Genomic DNA, 6,000 nt, shown 5'->3' with positions numbered 1-6,000 from the left:
AATCACTCTTATTAATACTCAATGTAATGTCTACATTGTAGCCTCATAAGCCTAACATCTCATTATTAACCCATTCTTAGCTAAAACATCCATTCTTGTCTTATTTTGATTCATAATGTAACGACTCTACAATTTTCTACCCTTTTTCCTATATAGCCCCAATCCATCTTTGTAATAATCGTAACTTTGCTCACAATTCCTTGTAAGAACTCCGAGGTACTATGTATAATCCTTATAAGATTAGAACTGTCACAAACTAACTCCGTTTTATCATAATTGATAATATAATAAAAATACATCTAAAATTACAAACTGACTTCAACTATCTGTAATTAGACCTGGTTATCGGGCGGGGCGGGTCAGGGTCGGTGCGGGTCAAAAGAGGGTCGGGTATTGAAAGGGTCATTTTTAGCGGGTCGATAATGGGCGGGTCAAAACGGGTCGCGGGTCAATAGCGGGTCATTAGTGGGCGGGTCAATAAACGAGCAATGAAAAATGAAAAACAAAAGAGCCATGTGCAAGTACAAGTAAATACGAAGCTATACACGTAATTTTTTGTATCATTACTATTTTAATTTTCAAAATAATTGTAGTATAAGTTTGACCCTATAATGACCCTGTCCAATAAAGGCCCTGTCCAATAGGAGCCCTGCCCAATAAAACCCCTATTAACTTGACCTTAACCCTATATCCATTGGACTACCCTGTCCAATAACCAGGTCTATCTGTAATCAACAGTACACTAGATTTGACAGTTCCATAGTACTATATTCTCCGATCAAATCTTGATGTAAGTGAAACAAACAATATTATCAATTAGTTAAGGACTAAGGTGTACTAGTCAATCCAAAAAACCCTTTGATATTATTTCGGTCCTTATGCATAAGACCGTTGATGTCAGCATTAAAAGACATAATACATGATGACAAAATATAACTATTAGAATAAAAACTATAGCTACTTGAATAGAAACTATAACTATTCAGCGCGTCTCCTGTGAGACCAGTCAGTCAGTCACACCATCAACTTGATGGAGTGACGAGCGCGAAACCAATAACGTACCTCCCCTAAAACTATAAAAAAAAAAGTAACAGATCTAAACTATAGAAATAACATACCTAAACTAAAAAAGTACCTCCTCTAAAATTATATATAAAAAAGTAACATGTCTAAACTATAGAAGTAACATACCTAAACTAAAAAAGTACCTCATCTAAAATTATAAAAAAAGTAACATACCTAAACTAAAAAAAATACCTCCTCTAAAATTATTAAAAAAAAGTAACATGTCTAAACTATATAAGTAACATACCTAAACTAAGAAGGTATCTCCCCTAAAACTACTCCGTATAAAAAAAGTAACATGTATAAACTATAGAAGTAACATACCTAAACTAAAAAAAAGTATCTCCTCTAAAATTATATAAAAAAAAGTAACATGTCTAAACTATAGAAGTAACATACCTAAATTCGCAAGTGTGAACTGGTCTCACCATCAGTTGATGGTGAGGACAGTCTCATATAAGAATTTTGGATAACTATTTGATTGGATATATAATTAATAGAACATAACTATTTGATTAAAAAGTACACTTATTTGGTAATAAGTTGGTCTTGTGTAAGTTTTGTAGTATTATTTTGACTTTTTTTTTAACTAGTGTCAGGTAGAGCCGTAGAGGTGGTAAAAATTCGGGGCGGACCACTTTTTAGACAAAAACTAGTAAAATTGGTACGGGATTTTTGGTTTAAAGGGGACTTTTTACGGACTAGCTCCAACTTTGGTCTAAACACACTCTTAAATAAATGTATTTTTCTCTAAATGTTTGATTTATAAAATAATTTTATCATTGTAAATATCGTATGACTGATATAGAAAGTCGACGATCAATATTTTTTTGATACCCGTGGATTAAACATTTAAACGGACACCATCCTCCCAGTTCTAGCAATTATCAGCGGGGACAATTGGACAAATAGAGAGTTGTAAGCAAATGGCAGCAAATATTGATAATCCCAAAAGGCAAAATAACCATATTCCCCCATTAGGACAATATAAACTTTTCTATAAGACGGTCTTACGCAAAAGACCATATTGATATCATATAAGTTAATTAAGCAATGTAACTAATTAGTTAAGAAATTAAACCAATTAGTTAAGCAACCAAAGTGGTCTTTCCGGTAAGGCGGTCTTACACAAAAGTTGCCGTTAAGACAAAGACAATGGTAAGTAGAAATATAATGATAAATTGTAAATTGACAAAATGGACCACATCTTACAAAACCATATGTATATGAAGATGTGTATGGGCCCAAAAAGACAAACTTAAGGTCATGAAAAAGGTGGTCCAAACATCATCGATTACGCCACTATTTCTTACATCCCAAATAATCTCATGCTCAATCACAAGTCGGCCCAAAAGTTATTCCCACCCTCAAGTTGATCAATTATTACCATTTTAGCCCAATTTGGTACACACACTTTTCCATTTCACTACATCTACTTTGCTTAAACCCACATTATTGGGGACCAAAAGATTGTGACAAACTAACCCTAAGAATCGAATTTCTATCAATTTATTAAATTTCAAAATCATCTTATATTTTGTTATAAGGCATCTTATTCCTAAAGTAACATTTTGGTGTCTTGGAGATGCATAATAGAGGTTTACTACTCGTGAAGGGATCTTCAACTTCATACGACTATTCTGAAAGAGAAACAAAAATACGATATGTGATTCTAATGTGGAATGTGGCGGACAACCACGTATAATAGCCATAGGGAAGAACATGAACATGAACATGAACATGAAAGAATATTAGTGGTGATGCTTGATTACCTATATAATTCGATTGAATATGATTTGTTGAAAGTAGGAGAATATTTCACACATCGAAATAGTTGCATAGAGATTGTCTAGGAATAGATTCAGACATGGAGGTTTTTAAGACGTAATTATTATTATGCCGCCCAAGTTGAACTCTTTGTATGTAAGGAACTTTTTTGCTTAGTCATATTCACATGAGTTTGATAATAGGTGGTGTTTGGTCATTTTACCCTTTTTGACTAAACATAATTGGTAACATGAGATTGATGAGTACATTAAAGAAGTTTGTGAAATAGAGTAAGCAAACAAGAGCTTTCAGTTCACGGGATATTTGTTTGCCTTAAAGAAAGTATGAAAACAAAATACAAGACAAAAGAAATACATTGGACTAACCTTTGTGCAAAAGTAAATAGAAAGTTAAAGTAATAAGTAGCCAAGTAGGGGCATTATAGGTATATCATAAGGGAAAATAAAAAGTCAAAGATATCAAGATTTTCCTTGTAAAATAGAGTTAGTTTATGTGATGAGAATTAGGGATGTTAACGGGGGAGGGGCCGATGTGGATGCGGTTGCGGATGCGAATGTAGGTCCATCCATACCTATTTTCAGCTAAAATTTTTATCTCCATCCCCGTCCGAACGCGTACAAACAAAAATTCATCCCTGCTCTAACATCTGCCTGAGTATCCATCCCCGCCTCATACCCACACCAATACCCACCTAGTTTTTTTTTTAAAAAAACCCGACAATTAAAAGTAACATATAACAAGGGAAAAAAGTATAGCATAACGAAAAATCCAGACAAATGAACTTAAAAACCTTACCTAAGTTCATATTATCACTTACAAACACATATAAACACCAAAAAAAAAGGAAAAATTACTTTAAATAATCCAACCTTTCGACGATTTTCCATTAATAATCCAACCTTTCGATTATTATCTAATAATCCAACCTTTGTACTCAATTAACTTTTATTGCACCCAACCGGTCACCAACCTGATACAACAGGTAACTAATACACGTGTCATCTAACCATTCGTTATATAAAAAGTTAAATTTTTTTTTCTTTTTTTTTCCCCTTTCATTCATCCTTCATTCCTTCCTCCCTCTTTCATCCCTCCTGCCCCTTTCATTCAACCTCGTCTCCTCTTTATGGAATTCGTAGCCATGACAAGGAGACGGAAGGCACCGGCGAAGGGTGGTAAGAAGGCGAAGAGTAAAGAGACTCCTGTAGAATCAGTGCGAAGCAAGGGTGTTCGACGGCGGCCGGAGCTGATAATCCGCCCGTGACCAAACGACTTAGTGGTTCGATCGAACCAATTCCGGAGCTTGATTTTTCTGATTCGGATGATAATATTCTGTCACTAGATGAATCTGAAAGAGTTTTGGTTGAGCAATCAGCAGCGAGGGTACAATTGACGCAGTGGTTGACCGTGATTAACACGCCGAGTGACGCGCGATTTGGGTGGTGCTAGTGGTTCTACTCATGGCGGAAGTGGTTTCCGACAACAATCAGGTACTCAATTTCAGGCTTTCCTAAGCCTAGTGTTAGAATTGAGTTTGATGATATTGCTGAAGAAGTAGACGATGATCCACCAGTGGCGCCGCCGGAGGTGCGGGGTTGATTGGCGGTAGCAACGATGATGCTCGGCGATGTAAGAAATTCATCTTGGAATTCCGACAACGGTAGTGAAAGCTCCAAATTGTAAAAAATAAATATAAATTTGATCGAAATTAAACAAGAGATACTCAAATTCATGTGCAATCCCGATAGAATTGCTCAAACATTTGCCTGAAATTATATTTGAACAAGAATCAGAATTTTTTCCCCCAATTTGATTTTTGGGACTTCTATAAATCTGGTGTTGGCTTGTGCGAATATGGGCTTCAAGTATTTGAAACAATGATGACAATTCGAAACTCGAAGGTGGTGAATGGCATGGACGATTGACGAACTGGTGAAAATTCATACGGGAAAGACAAAGGAAAGAGACGGAGAAACGAGAGGGGAGGAGTTATTTTTTATTTTTTAAAATAAAAAATAATTATACTGTATTTCCTAAAGTTTTTTAGTTTTTTTTTATTAAAAATAAGAGTGACCTTATTAGCAGGGAAACGGTCATATGGGTGTAATAAAAGTTAATGGGGTGTAATCGAAAGGTTGGATTATTAATGGAAAATCGTCGAAAGGTTGGATTATTTAAAGTAATTTTTCCAAAAAAAAAAGGTTCAACATTAAAAAAAATTTAATATAAAATTTTAAATTAATGTACTAAATGATATTTGAGTTAGGTTGACGGTATGAAGCGGAGCAGGAGGGGATGGAGCAGGTCGGATGGGGATGGGGATGGGGAGGGCCCCATACAAAATCTACACCCGCTCCATCACCCATGGTGATGGTGGGTACAATTTTATACAAATCCTCGCCCCATCACCCGCCAAACATCCCTCATCCCTGCTACTTGTAGCGTATGCGGGGCGGGTCGCACATGAAACCCGCCCCATTGACATCCCTAATATTGAGAATTTTGTGGATTTCAAGATTTGGATTACCTAGGGTAAAATCTGCTTACCCTAGTATGGAATGAAAGCCATATTTAGAAATATTTTATTTTTTAATTCTTACTTAGATAGGTTTACCCTTGACATACAATATTTTATTTTTAATTCTAAGGAAAGTCAATATCAAAAATAATTACTTAGATATGTTTATCCTTATCGGATGTCGTATATTGATGCACATATAGCAGGATTAAAACAACATTTACGTATTTTCTAATTTTACTTTTTTGACGTATCACTCAGAGAGTAAATTAAGAAAGATAAATTACTAACATGATTATGCTATTACGTGTTACTAAATTAATAGAAGTTTTGAAGCATTTTACTACTCCGTACTCTTTAATATTGAAATTTTATACTTTTCATTTGGTTCCATTTTTGAGTTGCTTGTCCTTAACAACGAGGTCCCATTTTGTTTTCTTACTTGTTGCCTCTTGGTTCACACTTCACAACACCTATATTATTTTGTTTCACATTAAATTTTGTGACATTAACTTTAGGTCGTAATCTCATGTTTGAATGTTATCCATAAGGATCATAATATTTGATACAAATAATTTTGTGGACCTTAAATTTTGGTTCAACTTTAATTTCAATAAATAGTTATAACT

This window comes from Spinacia oleracea, chromosome 6 (genome assembly GCF_020520425.1).
Source record: "Spinacia oleracea cultivar Varoflay chromosome 6, BTI_SOV_V1, whole genome shotgun sequence".
Lineage (NCBI taxonomy): Eukaryota > Viridiplantae > Streptophyta > Magnoliopsida > Caryophyllales > Amaranthaceae > Spinacia > Spinacia oleracea.
This window is presented reverse-complemented; position numbering follows the sequence as displayed.